The following is a 17642-nucleotide window of genomic DNA, read 5'->3' as shown; positions in this document are numbered from 1 at the left end:
GAGGAGGACGAGAAGGAGGAAAAGGAGGAGGAGAACCTGGCCATGGAGAAGGAGCAGGAGGAAGAGGACCTGGCCAGAGGGGAGAAGAAGCAGGATGTAGCCATGCAGGGGGAAGAAGAGGGAGAAGAGGAAATAGAGGATCTGGCTACAGACTAGGAGGAAGAGAATGTGCAGATGTAGGGGGAAGAAGTAGTGGAGGAGGAGGAGCAAGAGGACCTGGCCAGAGAGGAGGACGAGAAGGAGGAAAATCTGGCCATGGAGAAGGAGCAGGAGGAAGAGGACCTGGCCACAGAGGAGAAGGAGGAGAATGTGGCCATGCAGGGGGGAGAAGAAGAGGTAGAAGAGGAGATAAGAGGATCTGGCAATAGACTAGGAGGACCCAGGAATGGAATAGGATGAGGATGTGCCGATGCAGGGGGAAGAAGAAGAGAAGGAGGTGGATTTGGCCATGGAGGAGGAGGAGCAAGAGGACCTGGCCAGAGAGGAGGACGAGAAGGAGGAAAAGGAGGAGGAGAAGCTGGCCACGGAGAAGGGGAGGGAGGACCTGTCCATAGAGGAGGAAGTGGAAGAGGGGGAGAATCTGGCCATGGGATTGGAGCATGTGGTCATAGAGAAGAAAGCGGAAGAGGACGACTTGGATGAAGAGGAGGAGGGCAAGACAAAGTCCTCCTCCACCTCCATGGCCAGGTCCCCCTTGCTCAGGTTGTTGTCTTCCTCCTCCATGACCTTGTCCTCCATGGCCATTTCCTCCTCCTCTTTGGCCAGGTGGCAAGAGGAGGACATGGGCATGGAAGAGGAGAAAGAAGAGGAAGACCTGGCTGCAGAGGAGGAGGATGATGAAGACTTGTCTATCAATTAGGTGGAGAACTTGACAAGAGAGGAAGAGGAGGAACTGGAGGAGTAGGATGATCTGGCCACAGAAGAGGAGCAGGAGGATCTGGCCATGGAGGAGGAGGATATAGCCATGCAGCAAGAGGAAGAGGAAGAAGACCAGGCCAGAGAGGAGGAGATTGTGGATGAGGCCATAGAGGAAGATGAAGAGGAGGAGCAGGAGAACCTGGCCACAGAGGAAAACGAGAAGGAGGAAGGGAACCTTGCCCCGGAGGAGGAGGAGGACCTGGACATGGAGGAGGGGGAGGACTTGGCCACGGAGAAAGAAGTGGGGGAGGGGGAGGGCCTGGACATGGAGGAGGGGGAAACCTGGACACGGAAGAGGAAGTGGAGGAGGGGGAAGATCTGGACATGGAAGAAGCTGCCCAGAGGTTGTCATGGAACATCTCCAGGGTGGTGACAAGGTACAAACGTTACCTATCTTAGTAGGAAATAAGTCCATCCTGCCCCTTGCCCATCCCAGCTCCCTGCAGAGGGGGTTGTCCAGGACGATTCACAGCACCTCATGGGGACACTTACCCTCTAGGACAGGGGTGGGCAACCTTTTTGGCCTGAGGGCCAGGTAGGGAAGGCGGTGCCTCCCAAAACAGCCTGGCCCCTGCCCCCTATCTGCCCCCTCCCACTTCCCACCCCCTGACTGCCCCACCCAGAACCCCCAACCCATCAATTCCCCCCCCCCCCGATCCTTGTCCCCTGACTGCCCCCTCTCGGGATCCCACCCCCTCTCCAACCCCCCTTGCTCCCTGTCTTCTGACCACCCCCCACAGAACCTCTGCCCCATCCAACAGCTCCCTGTCCTCTGACTGCCCCTGGGACCTCCTGCCCCTATCCAACAGCAGAGAGCAGGGATTCCTGGGGCTGAGGTCTGGGCAGCAGCCAAGAGGAAATTCTGGGTGTAAGCGCTAGGAGGCAGGTGGGGAATCATGGGAGTGGAGGGTAAGCTGAGGCTGGGGATAGAAAGGTAGGGGGCAGCTGAGAGAGGCTGGGGGTGGGCCAAGAGAAGGAAGGAATCGGGAGAGCAGGGCCCAGCTGTGTTGCCAGAGGATCCTGCTGGCTGTGTCTGGCCAGCCTCTCTGGGAAATGCCCAGGGCTCTGTGGGGCCTGAATCTGACATTTTCCTTTGTGTCTCACAGGAACTGACTGAGGAGCTGCCCCAGGACTCTGGGCCCAGCTCTGTCCTCTCCAGCTGCATGGACCCCACGTGAAACCTCCCATACCAGAAGCTCCCATCCGGCTCCGGTGCTGCTTAGACCCAGAGAGGCTGCCTCCTCCATGGCCAGGTTCTCCTTCTCCTCCTGAAAAGCCTGCACTGATGGGTAAGGGAAGCCATGGCCACTCAGAGACACCATGGGCACGGGTGGGGATTCAATCTTGGCCCGTCTCCACCAAGGGCACAAGCCCTGTCAGGCTCTCATTCTGGAAGCCATGGAAAGCTCTGCCTGTAGCCACCCCCTCTCCACTCCCACTGCCAGACTGTTGCCCGTGGTGACAATGAAGAAGCAGGAGAACTGCTGCGAGAGATCCCCAGGGCTGCACAGTCGGGTGTCACTGGGACGTTTCTGGGAGCCATTTTCAGAGTGTTCTGTTGGGGACATTTTCCTTCTCTAACCCAGGGTTTCGCTGCTCCCAGTTTCTCAGCCAGGGAGGCCACCCTGCGGAATATGGCCCAGCAGCTTGGCGATGGGCTGCAGGAGTCACCGCGTAGGTCGACAGCAGCCATCGCATGTGCATTGACCATGGGCCAAAACCTGCAGCCCTCACAGCCCAGGATACCCCCACGGATGGCAATGGGAGTGTAGCCTGGGTAACTAGCTGCTGGAGCTAGGGCGTACAGAGGGAGGGTTCAGAGATACAGCAAACCAATGGCCAGAGAAGTGAAGGATGTGAGGGAAAGAGGAGAGCCAGGACATATGGGGAGTTGCTGCAGTCAAGGGATCCCAGCTGGACGAGAGAAGATGGGTGGTTTAGACACACAAAGTCCTGCCTCTTGGTAGGGGTTAGACCAGATGAACCTTGCCGGGGCAGTGAGTTACATGAGCCAGTAAATTCAGGGCCCGGGGGGCCCGGCTCCACCAATGTTCAGGGCCAGGTTTCTCCCCCAGCCCTGCCTGCTGCCCCCGTGCCTCCCCCGAGCGTACCTGCCTTCCCGCTGCAGCTCCACGCTGCGCTCCCTTGACGGCTGATGCCACTGCGGGCTACAAGGGAGCGGCGCCGGGGGCAGCTGCTGCGGCTGCAGAGGGAGGAGGTGCATGGCAGCCTCCCCCTGCCCCCCGGCAGGTGACTCCGAGTCGAATCTGGGGGTGGGGCTTATCCTGCAGGACCTCCGATCAGCAGCCTGGCGGGGCTTGGGTGAGTCTCTTGTCCCTGGTGGGAATGCTCCCCTCTGGCCCCCCACCGCAGCCCCAGGGCAGCCAACCTGCAGCACCCCAAACTCCTCATCCTTGGTCCAGCCCCACACCCTACACTCCCTCCTGCACCCCAACCTCCTGGCCCAGCCCAGAGCCCACACTCAGCACCCAAAACCCCTCTCGCACCCAGCACCCAAAGCCCCCTTCCACACCCCTTTGTGCACCCCAACCCCATGCTCCGGCCCAGAGCCTGCACTCAGCACCCAAACTTCCTCCCAGAGCCTGCACCCAAACTCTCTCCCAGAGCCTACACCCCAAACCCCCTCCTGCACCCAAACTCCCTCCCTGAACCTTGCAGTCCCTTGTAACCCCATGGTTCTATTGTTCTTTGATTCTAGCATCTGTCACCGAAAAGAAGGGCTGGTGTGTATGGATTTCCTCCACATCCTCTGCAGTGAAGACAGAAGCAAGGAATTTATTTCGCTTCTCCGCATCGGCCTTCTCTTCCTGGAGCGCACCTTTCGCACCTCGATCGCCTCGTGACTTTGCTGACTGTTTGGCGACTTCCTGCCCCTGGACTTAAAAAAGAATTTGCTGGTAGTTGTTGTGCCTTAGCTAGTTGCTCTTCGCACTCTTTTTTGGCCGGCCGTTTTCTACTTTTCACTGGGCTTGCCAGTGTTTCTGCTTCTTTGTATTTTTCTCATTAGGATTTGACTGCCAGTTTTGAAAGGAGAACTTTTTGCCACTGAGGGCCTCTTTTACTCGGCTATTTAGCCATGGTGGCATTTTTTTGATCCTCATGCTGGTTTTGGTATTTTTATTTTTGGTATAGGTTTAGTGTGAGCCTCTAGTATGGTGTTTTTAAATAGTCTCTTTGCCGTTTGCTGGCATTTCACCCTGGCATGTTGCTTTCAATTTCCATTTCACTAGCCTCCCATTTCTGTGCAGTTCCCCTTTTTGAGGTTCGATGCTCCTGCGGTGGGTTTCTTCGGCATTTCCCGCTCCAGGGCTGTGACATGTAATTCCATTCGGGCTGCGAGGACGGAGAGTAACGACTCCAGCGTGGAGGCTGCACAGCGCGGGCACACAGTGAACTGTCCTGAGCAGGGCGGGTGCAAGGAGGTTTCACACCCTAGGGGACACTTCCACCTTGCGCCACCTCCTCCGCGCGGCTGCTCCCCGCCCCCCCCACCCTGAGGCACCCCCCAATGGCAGCTCCCCACCGCCACCCTCAGCGCCCTGAGGCGCCCCCCCCGCGACAGCTCCCCACTGCCCCCTCCCTCCCTCCCCTCAGCCCGGGCAGCCCCCTTGCGGCACCTCCCCGCCGCCCCCTCCTTCCCCTCGGCCTGGGGAGCCACGTGCAGCAGCTCCCCGCCCCAGCTCACCTCTGCTCCGCCTCCTCCCCGATCACGCCACCGCCACCGCTTCTCCCGCCTCCCAGGCTCGCGGCGCCAATCAGCTGTTTGTAACCCCTCCCACCGTTACTTGCTGCAGGCGGCCCTCCCCCACCCCCCTGCCCCAGCTCACCTCCGCTCCACAGCTGCCCCCAACCACTTGGCGCCCTAGGCGACCGCCTCGTTCGCCTAGTGCTTGCACCGGCCCTGGTCCTAGGCAGAGAACGTCTCCAGGAGCCGGCGCTGCGGTCCCCCTCCTCGCCAACGCCGCCCGGCTCGGCTGCATGTGCCCCGTCAGCCAGCAGGGGTTGGGGTCTCCATTGCCACGAAGGGTGAGAGAAGGACTCTCCTTATCTGTGTGCGGGGACCGTTCCCAGCATTCAGCCGGGATTCACGGAGGCGCTGGGCTTCATCTGGCCCCTTGGCAGCTGGGGGACAGTGCAGAAAGTGAACTCTCAGCCTGCGCTGATTCAAGGTCCTGCCCACTCGTGGCTGCCCTCCCCCACACTGCCCATTCCCCTTCCCCTCCCTCGCCTGCCCCCAGCCCACCGGGCCTCTTTGCAACAGCCGCAGGGGCAGGGGCAGAGGGGCAGGAACAATGCTGACCCACTTATGTCACGGAGTTTGCATAACCGCCGATGAAAGGCCCCTGGAAGCACATGCCCCCATTACTCTCTGGGAGGGGCCGGCAGGGGTCGGTCAGTGGCAGCAGGGGGTGGGCACAGGGTCTCCTTCGCGCTAGCTCAGGGGCTGTGCGGGTCACATGACACTTGTTTTGCCTGGCGTTGTCTAGCCGTTCGCCCGTGACACTCCTCGGTGCAGCGGGGATCTGTCCCTGCACCAGTGAACTAAGCCAGGCCGCGCTGCAGGGACGGCACGAGGAGGGTGGGCCGGGCAGCTTCCCCTCAGCAATCAGAAGAGATCGACCCCTGGCCATCGAGATGCTCTTTTAAAGTCACTTTCCCAGTCAGGAAGCTGCAGAGGGGCCTGAGTGAGAGACAGAGCAGCCCACCTGCCCCCACAGGCCAGCCCCTGCCATGCTGGCAGCTCAGTGCAGGGCACATTCCTGGTCACCGAGCTCAAGGCCCATCACCTCACCTGGATGGCCGTGTCCCCCCTGCCTAGGACGGGAGATCAGCCCCTTAGCATGGGGCTCTGGAGACCCCGCCCGCGAGAGGGGTCCCACAGGACAGAGAGCGGCACACGCTAGCTCAGGGGCATCAGCTGGCAACCGGAGGGGAGCACTGAGATGAAATCTCCAGCCGCCTTAGAGAGGACTGAGGAATTTGTCCCATGGAATTGTGGGATACTTCCAGCTGACTCCTGGGACCCAGTCAAGCGGGACTGCATCTACACTGCAAAGCAATGGGGCTCAGCCTTGGAGCTCAGCTTAACTTGAGCTTGGGCCCTCCAGCCCTGCAGGGTCCTGGGACCCTGGGTCCAAGCTCTGGATTTGCACAATTGCAGTGTAAATGCAAAGGGCTTTAGGCTTGAGCCTGGACTCAATCACGGTCTCCTGTTGCAGTGTAGACCTCCCCCTGGAGACAAATGAACTCACAGAAATGGAAGGCACCTATGTTAGTGGAGAACAGAGCATTACATAGAACTCATTGGGTGGAAATGAGGATTGAGAGAAAACTAACCCATATGTTAAGTTTTTGTCATGTTTGAATATGTTGTTGTTACCAGTGATAATGGAATTAAACACGAAGTTCATCATTCCAGAATAAGAGACTCATTATGTGATAACCTGATTGTATTGTAATACTGTAAATTATCTATTATTTCACATCAGTATTATAGGAAATGGTGGCTGATTCTGAAAAGTTATTTGACGTAATTCAGCCTCTTTGGATTAAGCAGTGGTGAAGTAAAACCTCACTCCAAAGGGGTTGAGAGAAGTAGCGTATTGGAGAATAGACACCCAAGATAGACTCTAATTATTTCTATTTCAAATGGAATTCATGTTGCTCCGCTTTAAAATAAACTTTCTGTGAAGAGGAAGGTTCCTGAGGGAGACAAGTTGTGTAACCGTCTCCCCGTCAGACTGTAACAGTCACTGCAATGTGAGCCGGGGTGTGCGGGACTCGCGTTGCAGGCTCAGTGTGTCTAAGCCTGTGCTGGAGAGTCCACACTGAACGGTGACCCTGGGTTGAGCATGTCAAGACCCGCGTCTCACCCCAGCGCTCCTCCTGCAATCCCCCCTGCACAGACTCTGCCCACCCCCCTGCAGGTTTGCCCCCTGGGGCCCCAGGCCAACAGGGTTATGATATTTTCCGTCTTATTTTCTATTCCTTTCCTAATGTTACCCTTCTGCCAGGTGGAGTCAGCAGCAAGAAGGTCTGGGTTCAATATCTAGGGGTTCCTCTTAACAACACAAAACAAGTGTTTTGAGCCACAACAAGTAATCTAGACGATCATCTGGTTATACCTTACTAACTGTTTGCTGCCCTGCTCTGACCAAGGGCCTGGGGCTCAGAGACTGCTTAACTGCTCTACCCGGCCAGTGGGCCTGAATACTAGCTGCAGCTAATTCCCTGCTTTTGAGCTCACCTGTACAGGTGGGTGACAGCGCGGAGGCATGGCCTCTCTCTGAGGTTGACAGGGAGGGACGACCATACAGACTACAAGCCCCCAACCAGTAATCTGGGAAAATTTACCACCCCCATGGGCAAATCAAAGAGGCAATACTCCCCCTCTCGCCAGCACTGAGTGTGTAGCAAAAGACACTTTTACTAATAGGGAAATGGCGACCCGGCACACATTTGGGAAGACACCACAACCACAGTTCAAAAGCATGTGACTATAAGCAAACACCCGCCCTGCAACACGTCAGGCAGTGTCCTTTGCCTCAGTTTCCCACCTTGCAGTGTGAAAGGCTGACAAATAAATGCTTCTTTAACACACCACTCCCCTCTCCTGCACTGCAACCCATTCACAGTTTGCCAGCCAAGGACAGCCAAGACCCAGAGTGCAGAGGTGCATTCATGTGGGTTCAGCACCAGCCCCTGAGGGGAGCAGCAACCAATGCAACTCGCTCACAGAGGTGGGGCTGGGTCACTGGAATCTCTGTGCTAACCTTATGTCCTGGGGTGGGCGGTGGAAAGGGGAACTCTTAGAGCTCAGCCCTGTGGGTGCCCCCACAGTTCATTGACACCCAGTGACTGTGAGAGCTGCAAACTGCGGAGCCTGGAGTTCAGGGCAGGCTGTGGCTGGGGGGCTAGGATGCAGGGCCCTGTGTACTGGCTCCCTGGAGGGAGAGAATGCAAGCCCTGTCCTGGAGTTGCTGTAGGGGTTGGGGTTGGGGAGGCTGCAGTGGAGGGTCAGATTATGGCAATCTCCCCAGGACTGCTGAACCCCCTCTGCCAGTGACCCCGCAGGAGGACAGCATGCTTCCAAACTCCAACGAGCTCCAGCTTGGGGTCTCCGTCTCTGTGATCTCAGGAGGAGCTTTACTCCTGTCCTGGGCAGGTGGCTGCGCTTGGAATGCCCAACCCAGCCAAAGCCCTCAGTTGGTGGAAGTGCTTTATTCCCTGTTAGCCCCAGCTGCCCCAGGGCACTGACGGGCCCTTTTACCTGAGTAGCTGTTCCCCCTGGGGCAGTGCTGTGTAATCATCACCTCATTTAACTAGAGCCTCAGAGCACAGGATAGTCTCCATGTGGAGCCCGAGGGCTTGGCTACACTTGCAGATGTAGAGCTCTGTGAGTTAAACCCGCCTTTGGAGAGCGCAGCAGGGAAAGCGCGGCCGTCTGCCCACTCTGAGAGCTGCAAGCGCCCTGGCGTGGCCACATTCGTGGCACTTGCAGCGGCATTGGGAGCGGTACATTATGGGCAGCTGTCCCACAGAGCCCGTCCTCCCATTCTGGTGCTGTGGCTTGTGGGAAGGGGGCGGGGTATTCTGGGTCCCGTCCCAATGCCCCATGATGCATCACTTCGCATCCCAGCAATCCCTGTGCTTCCCTCCACATTTGGCGCCATCCTTCAACGTTTTTTGTACTGTGCGCTCTGTCTTCCCTTTCGGTCTGCGGGAATGGAGCCCGAACCGCTGAGGAGTCTGCTGACGAGTCTTGCCAGCACGTCACGTTTGGCAGTCACGTTACTCCTTAAGATCCAAACTGACAGTGAGGACTCCAACGATGATATTGACGTGAGTAACGCATACGACAAGAGACTGCTTGTGGCCTTCACAGACATGCTCACCACTGTGGAACGCCGCTTTTGGGCTCGGGAAACAAGCACTGAGTGGTGGGATCACATCGTCATGCGAGTCTGGGATGATGAGCAGTGGCTGCAGAACTTTCGGATGAGAAAAGCCACTTCCATGGGACTGTGTGTGAAGCTCGCCCCCCACCCTGCAGCACAAGGACACGAGATTGAGAGCTGCCCTGACAGGGGAGAAGCGGGTGGCTATTGCAGTCTGGAAGCTGGCAACTCCAGACAGCTACCGATCGGTCGCTAACCAGTTTGGAGTGGGAAAGTCGACCATTGGAATCGTGTTGATGCAAGTTTGCAGGGCCATTAATCGCATCCTGCTCAGAAGAACCGTGACTCCGGGTAACTTGCGTGACATTGTGGCTGGCTTGCACAAATGGGTTTCCCTAACTGCGGAGGGGAGATAGATGGGACGCATATTCCAATTCCAGCACCAGCCCACCTAGCCTCTGAGTACGTTAATCAGAAGGGGTATTTCTCTATGGTTCTCCAGGCGCTTGTGGATCACCGTGGGCATTTCATTGACATTAGCGCAGGCTGGCCCCTTTCTAGCATGACCCTTGATATCTGCCTGAAGGTATCTTAATTCCTACGGCTGGAGCACAGCTGGGACTGGACAGCTTCCTCCCCACAAACACTGACGAAGTCCAGGAACCCACTCTGACTCCTGTTCTCACAGCCCCCAAAAGCCTAGTGCACAAGGGTGCTATCTGCGGAGGAGGGAGGGGGGCTCACTTGTGACAACAGTCGCACTGCACAAGGCACCTGTGAGGTCAGAGGAGCAGAGCACCCAGCAATCCCGAGACCCGAACTGCCCTCCGCACCAACCACATCACCCCTCCAAAATCCCAACCCGGCCTGGCCTCTCCCCACTCCTCTCTGGGACACTCAGTGCTGGGCTAGAGCGCTGGCAGCCACCGAGCGAGGAGATCATCTGCACACAAGGGTGTCACTCACCATCCTCCCTCACCCTCCGGAGAGGACATAGCACAGACCCGCCGAACCCCATCGCCCCTCAGAAGCGGGCTCAGGCCCAGCCAGGAGATGTTCCCACGGAAGACCAGCCAGGTAGCATAGAGTCAGGCTTTGCTCTTGGGAGCTGAAGCCAATAAGAATCTAGACTATCCCTGATAGATGTTTGTCCAACCTGTTCTTAAAAACCTCTAATGAGAGGGATTCCACAACTCCCCTTGGAAGCCTGTTCGAGAGCTTACCTACCTTTATAGTTTGAAAGTTTTTCCTAATATCTAACCTAAACCTCCCTTGCTGCAGATTATCCCCAATACTTCTTGTCCTACCTTCAGGGGACATGGAGGCCAATTGATCACCATCCTCTGGATAACACCCCTTCGTACATTTGCATAATGTTCTCAGGTCCCCTCTCAGACTTCTTTTCTCAAGACTCACGATGCCCTGTTTTTTTTAACCTTTCCTCATAGGTCAGATTTTCTAAACCTTTTCTCATTTTTGTTGCTCTCCTCCCCTGGACTTTTCAATTTATCCACATCTTTCCTAAAGTGTGACACCCAGAATTTAATAGGGCCAAGCTACTGAACCAACAACTTTGGCATAACTGTATGTAACTGATTCCATTTAACCAATTCTAGCTCTCATCTATATCTTTTTCCTTTTATGAATAATTCTGTAGATTTTAGATTCTAAAGGATGGGCAACAGTGTGATTTGTGGGTAAGATCTAACTTGTGTATTGACCTTGGTCTGGGGCTGGGTCCTTTGGGATCGAGAGAACCGTTTTTCTTTTACTGGGGTATTGGTTTTCATAACCATTCTTCCCCATAACGAGTGGCCCTGGTGGTGATCCTGGGAAAGTGGAGTGTCTAAGGGAATTGCTTGTGTGACTTGTGGTTATCCAGTGGTGTAAAAGCAAAGTCCTCTCTGTTTGGCCGGTTTGGTTGGCCTTGCTGTGCAATGGAACCCCAGCCTTGGGCTGTAACTGCCCGGCTCCCAGCAATTTGTCCTGAATTGGTACTCTCAGAAGGGTCCCACCAAAGGCAGCATCGTGACACGAACCATCACTTTGTGATGGGGGAATGACACCCACGTGATGCTGGGGTTTGTCTAGACTAGGAACAATGATGGCGGTGAGCTCAGGTCCAGGGGAAAGCTCACCCCAGCCACTGCACCCGGGTGACGTGCGCACTACAAATGTAGCCGTAGTTCTTACAAGAAGATCGCTGAGCTGAGCGGCTACCTCCACGCACAATCCCAGTGGGGACAAGGCACAAGCCGTTTGTACCTCCCTGTACCTAGTCAAGGTCAACCCCATCTCCCCACCTGGTGCTGATGGATATTTCTGGCAGGACAAGGAGACACTCCCAGGAGATATAAGACAAAGAAGTTGACAAAGGATGATGAGACTCCCCCCAAAGAAGGGGAAGGGGCAAAAGACAGAGACAAGGTAGCGCACGTGGAGCTGAGAGACCACACTGAAGAAAATGGTACAAACTAGGTGGGAATTTGCGAATGTATTTTACAAAAAATATTTGGCCAGCCCTAGTCACGATATTTATGGCGTTACTCGCCTGTGTGGGTTCTCTTATGTCGGATAAAACTTGAGCTCCAACGAAAGCTTTTCCCGCACTCAGGGCATCTCTGGGTCTCTCTCCAGTGTGGACTCGCCGATGTCTGATGAGGTATGCACTGACTTTGGAGCTTTTCCCGCACTCAGGGCACCTCTGGGCCTCTCTCCAGTGTGGACTCGCCGATGTCTGATGAGGTACGCACTGACTTTGGAGCTTTTCCCGCACTCAGGGCATCTCTGGGTCTCTCTCCAGTGTGGACTCGCCGATGTCTGATGAGGTACGCACTGACTTTGGAGCTTTTCCCGCACTCAGGGCACCTCTGGGTCTCTCTCCAGTGTGGACTCGCCGATGTCTGATGAGGTACGCACTGACTTTGGAGCTTTTCCTGCACTCAGAGCATCTCTGGGTCTCTCTCCAGTGTGGACTCGCCGATGTCTGATGAGGTACGCACTGACTTTGGAGCTTTTCCTGCACTCAGGGCACCTCTGGGCCTCTCTCCAGTGTGGACTCGCCGATGTCTGATGAGGTACGCACTGACTTTGGAGCTTTTCCCGCACTCAGGGCACCTCTGGGCCTCTCTCCAGTGTGGACTCGCCGATGTCTGATGAGGTACGCACTGACTTTGGAGCTTTTCCCGCACTCAGGGCACCTCTGGGCCTCTCTCCAGTGTGGACTCGCCGATGTCTGATGAGGTACGCACTGACTTTGGAGCTTTTCCTGCACTCAGAGCATCTCTGGGTCTCTCTCCAGTGTGGACTCGCCGATGTCTGATGAGGTACGCACTGACTTTGGAGCTTTTCCTGCACTCAGAGCATCTCTGGGTCTCTCTCCAGTGTGGACTCGCCGATGTCTGATGAGGTACGCACTGACTTTGGAGCTTTTCCTGCACTCAGGGCACCTCTGGGTCTCTCTCCAGTGTGGACTCGCCGATGTCTGATGAGGTACGCACTGACTTTGGAGCTTTTCCTGCACTCAGGGCACCTCTGGGCCTCTCTCCAGTGTGGACTCGCCGATGTCTGATGAGGTACGCACTGACTTTGGAGCTTTTCCCGCACTCAGGGCATCTCTGGGTCTCTCTCCAGTGTGGACTCGCCGATGTCTGATGAGGTACGCACTGACTTTGGAGCTTTTCCCGCACTCAGGGCATCTCTGGGTCTCTCTCCAGTGTGGACTCGCTGATGTCTGATGAGGTACGCACTGACTTTGGAGCTTTTCCCGCACTCAGGGCATCTCTGGGTCTCTCTCCAGTGTGGACTCGCCGATGTCTGATGAGGTACGCACTGACTTTGGAGCTTTTCCTGCACTCAGGGCACCTCTGGGCCTCTCTCCAGTGTGGACTCGCCGATGTCTGATGAGGTACGCACTGACTTTGGAGCTTTTCCTGCACTCAGGGCATCTCTGGGCCTCTCTCCAGTGTGGACTCGCCGATGTCTGATGAGGTACGCACTGACTTTGGAGCTTTTCCTGCACTCAGGGCACCTCTGGGCCTCTCTCCAGTGTGGACTCGCCGATGTCTGATGAGGTACGCACTGACTTTGGAGCTTTTCCCGCACTCAGGGCATCTCTGGGTCTCTCTCCAGTGTGGACTCGCCGATGTCTGATGAGGTACGCACTGACTTTGGAGCTTTTCCTGCACTCAGGGCATGTGAAGGAGCCCTCTCCTGTGTGGATTCTCTGATGTATGATAAGGTGTGAACGCTTGAGGAAGCTTTTCTCAAGCTCCGAACACTTGTGGGATGTTTCTCCTGTGTGAACTCCAAGAAACTTTCCCTTTGGATCTTCCTCCTAATGTCCTATATGGTTCTACTTGCTCACCATCGTCCTGCTGTGGAGTCTGCTCCACAGTCTCACTCACCATCTGATCATCTGGAAGGACAGAGAGAGAATCCAGACATAGGTTTTGGTCCCCCCAATACAGAAGAGATGTGGACAAATTGGAGAGAGTCAAGCGGAGGGCAACGAAAATGATCAGGGGGCTGGAGTTGACTTACAAGGAGAGGCTGAGGGAACTGGACTTATTTAGTCTGCAGAAGATTAGAGTGAGGGGGGATTTGATAGCAGCCTTCAACTACCTGAAGGGGGGTTCCAAAGAGGGTGGAGCTCGGCTGTTCTCAGTGGTGGCAGGTGACAGAACGAGGAGCGATGGTCTCAAGTTGCAGTGGGGGAGGTCTAGGTTGGATATTAGGAAACACTATTTCACTAGGAGGGTGGTGAAGCACTGGAATAGGTTACCTAGGGAGGTGGTGGAATCTCCATCCTTAGAGGTTTTTAAGGGCCGGCTTGACAAAGCCCTGGCTGGGATGATTTAGTTGGTGTTGGCCCTGCTTCGAGCAGGGGGTTGGACTAGATGACCTCCTGAGGTCCCTTCCAACCCTGATATTCTATGATTCTATGGGGGTAGCTCAGAGTGGAGGGAGGGAGTAGCTAGGGGCGGTGCACAGGCAGGAGAGTAGCTGAGGGTGCAGGCAGGAAAGCAGCTAGTGGCTGTGGGCAGGCAGGGGGGTAGTTCAGGGTGCAGGCAGGGGGAGCTAGAGGCTGGGTACGGGCAGGAGGGTAGGTCAGGGTGCAGGGAGGGGGTAACTCAGGGTGCATGGACGGGGGGGCAGCAAGGGGCTGTGTGTGGGCAGAGGGTAGCTCAGGGTGCAGGGAGGAGGTAGCTAGGGGCTGTGTTTGGGAGGGGGTAGCTCATTGTGCAGGGAGGGAGTAGCTGGAGGCTGTGTGAGGACAGGGGGTAGCTCAGGGTGCAGGGAGGGGGGTAGCTAGGGGCTGTGTGCAGGGGGGTAGCACAGGGTGCAGGGAGGGAGTAGCTGGAGGCTGTGTGAGGACAGGGGGTAGCTCAGGGTGCAGGGAGGGAGTAGCTGGAGGCTGTGTGAGGACAGGGGGTAGCTCAGGGTGCAGGGAGGAGGTAGCTAGGGGCTGTGTGCAGGGGGGTAGCACAGGGTGCAGGGAGGGAGTAGCTGGAGGCTGTGTGAGGACAGGGGGTAGCTCAGGGTGCAGGGAGGAGGTAGCTAGGGGCTGTGTTTGGGAGGGGGTAGCTCATGGTGCAGGGAGGGAGTAGCACAGGGTGCAGGGAGGGAGTAGCTGGAGGCTGTGTGAGGACAGGGGGTAGCTCAGGGTGCAGGGAGGAGGTAGCTTGGGGCTGTGTGCAGGGGGGTAGCTCAGGGTGCAGGGAGGGAGTAGCTGGAGGCTGTGTGAGAACAGGGGGTAGCTCAGGGTGCAGGGAGGAGGTAGCTAGGGGCTGTGTGCAGGGAGGGAGTAGCACAGGGTGCAGGGAGGGAGTAGCTGGAGGCTGTGTGAGGACAGGGGGGTAGCTCAGGGTGCAGGGAGGGGGGTAGCTAGGGGCTGTGTGCCCAGAGGGCTCCCCTGCGGTACCCGTTCCCGGAGGCCTCTGCCAGCCACAGAGCCGGGTCCCCCCGCCCAGGCAGCTCTGACCAGCTGCCTCTGTGGGAGCAAAGGGGGCTGGGAGCTGAGGAGCAGCTTCAACCCCGGGCATCAGCAACAGCAGCAGATGGGGGAATGCCAGGGCTGCCTGCTCCATGGCACTAGGCAGAGCAGCAGCTGCCCCGCAGTGCCCAGCTCTGGCTTCCCACCTCTGACCTGGCCGGGGGTGGGGAGCGAAGGAAGTGGGGAGGGGTGTGGAGCTGCCCTCAGGACTGACCTGCTCTTTCACTGCAGTTTGGGGGGGCAACACCCCCGTGCACCCAATTCTGCCCATGGGCTCAGGGCTTCTGCCCCATGGGGAACACCGGAGAGCAGGACTTCAGTCCTGCAAGTCCTGGCTTCAGCGCGGGGGTGTGTGTGTCAGGAATGGGGGCTGCAACAGGAGGGGGGGGCGCCATGGACTGGGGCTTCAGCCCCACAGGGGCGTTGGGGCTCAGGCTCTGGGTTTGAGCTGCAGGGCCCCACGGACCCCCTGAAAGGGCTTGTGGACCCCCATGGAGAACTGCTGTATTCCAGTACCCGTAGCTCCTGTGGGGCACTAGACCTGTTCTTTGTCAACAGTAAACCTGGCCGAGCGCCTTGGCCACCGAACCGAGCCTGTGGTCCTTCTGAACAACATCGAGGTCTGCTGAACCCACACGCGGCCCTTTCTGCTACTGCACCCAACGCTGAGCTCCAAGAGCAGCGACACTCGCACCTCTAGCTCCCCCCCGCAGCAGGAACCCCACATACTACTCGGGTAACAGGGCTCCCGACAGCTGCAGCTCAGACTCAAACACCTCCCCTTTGCGGAGACAGAATCTGGTTTTAGGCGAGCGGCACGGAGCAGGACCTACCTACAGCTCTTCTACACTCAGACACGGAGCCTGCTCCCCAGAAACAATCCCACCCTTGCTACACTCACCAGCCCCATCTCCATTAGTCACTGGATTTCCCTCCAAAATCTTTCACTTATCCATCATTAAGCACACAGACAGCTCTCCTATCCCACCCCACGGCTGCCAATCCCCATGGCAGGGAGAACCCTGTGCTGACACAAACTACACAACTCAGCGTGCAAATGATAGAGACTGGATGCTCAAGGTACACATGCACCTCTTCCCCTCGATCAGGCCGGGGGGACTCAGACCCACAGCTCCTCATTCACAACCACAGCTCTGCGCCAATCCTCAAATTAATCCCCAGATTTCCTCACCTCACAATCACACCTCTACCCAGCTGCTCCAACTCATGCCTCTGCCATTCACTACAGCTTCACGTAGCCCAGTGAATGCAGCTGGAGTACATGTGGATAACGCCCAGTGGTTACTGCCAGCTCCAAGGGGGCAGAGTTAAGGTTGCACAGGCAGGGACCTTCACTCTGGATTTCCTACTTTTGAGAGGTTTGAGTGTTGCTGAACTCGACCTGCTGGAAGGGCTCAGAACAGCACTGGGCACCCTTAGCGCTGCATTAATGAAGTTGTCAGGGAATATGGATGTTCAATAAACAAACAGAAAAGGATGGTTCCCCGCCCCACCTGCCATTCACAGGCCCAGACAAGGCAACTTGAAAGGGGAAAGGAAGGGGGATGGAGCTGAGAGGTTCCCTGGCAGTGGGAGGGGGTAGCAGCAGGGGTGACTGGCAGTGAGGATGGGGGGAGCAGGGTTGGGTCATGGTGAGGGGCAGCAGCTGGGACTGGGTAACCTGGGGCTGGGCGGTCTCCATGTGGGAGATTTGTTTCTCCCTTCCACACCCTGTTGCCAGCAGAGAATGAGCACCCTGGGGAATGGCTCAGGGCAACAATTCCCAACCAAACAAAGACAAAGCACTGCAGATCCAAGGGGTAGGAAACACCCCAAATCTGAGGAGATTTTAAATTGACACCAGAGAATTAGAGAGAAAATGAGACAAAAGCTGAATGGAGAAATTATAAATAATTTGAGAGAAAAGGAGGAAAAAATGACCTAGATTTTATATCCATATTTGATAATTACGATGGAATCCGAGAGAATTTTATAAATCTTTCAGAGGGAAGTGGCAAAATCACAGGGGATTTCATGCTCCCCTCCCCCCGCCATAATTTTCTGACTGCTCCCAACTCACGCTGTCTCTCCCTCCATCTCTGTCCTTCCCCCACCCTTCTCTGCCTGGCACCTCCACACCCCACACACGCGAAGGGGAACCCCACGGAGCTGGTCTCTTCTCCTCCTCAATCCCCAGTTTTGCCACTGGGCAGATCCTGGCAGGAGATCAATGGCTCAGTGCTGTTAAGGCAGCTCGGATCCCACCCACAGGTGCATTAACAACAAGTAGCAGATTCCCAGGGGCTGGGAGATCCCAGGCTCCTGGTGACATTTGTGCAGAGTCACTTTTCTGACCATCCCCGGGTCTCTCTCAGTCACCTGGAGCCTCTGGCTCAGCAGTTGGAGTTGGCAGAGCCCCGGGGCTGCCTTAGGGGGCTAGTTCCAGCCACTAGAGGAAGTCCCCGCCTGGGCTGGGCAGGGAGGAGCCTTTCATGAAGGTCTCTCCACAGCACAGACCCTGCTGAGGAGCAGCAGCGGCTCAGCCTGGGCTCCCAGAGCACAGGGGAGGCAGCACCATCCCACCTGAGAAACTCAACCCTGATACCTTGAGTAAAGAGAGACAGAGAGAGCAGCCTCCCCTCCCTTAGCAACAGCCAGAGCCCTCTGGTGACAGCAGCTAAAGACACCACTTCCCGGATCTTATCCGCTCCCATGTTAATCCAGAGCCACTCCTTTTCCTTCCTTGCAGCGACTCTCGAGTCAATGAAACCAGAATTGTGACATTCGGGAGGGGAAGACACCAAAATCTG

At 56.5% G+C, this 17642-nt stretch overlaps 1 long non-coding RNA gene across 2 annotated transcripts; it reads left to right on the top strand.

The window, feature by feature from the left end:
* The first annotated feature begins 1140 nt into the window (after positions 1–1140).
* LOC311528534 lies at positions 1141–6795 on the top strand. 2 transcript variants are annotated; one of them, XR_014713627.1, is made up of 4 exons: positions 1141–1295; positions 2025–2207; positions 3638–4342; positions 4851–6795. It is a non-coding gene; the product is annotated as an uncharacterized lncRNA (long non-coding RNA). The 2 variants fall into 2 exon arrangements; XR_014713628.1 differs by lacking the exon at positions 1141–1295 and having other exon boundaries at positions 1625–2207.
* Positions 6796–17642: the final 10847 nt, after the last annotated feature.

Source organism: Lepidochelys olivacea (assembly GCF_965140295.1).
Source record: "Lepidochelys olivacea isolate rLepOli2 genome assembly, chromosome: 11".
Taxonomy (NCBI): Eukaryota; Metazoa; Chordata; order Testudines; family Cheloniidae; genus Lepidochelys; species Lepidochelys olivacea.
The sequence above is the reverse complement of the archived record's forward strand: the minus strand, read 5'-3'. Positions and strand labels throughout refer to the sequence as shown.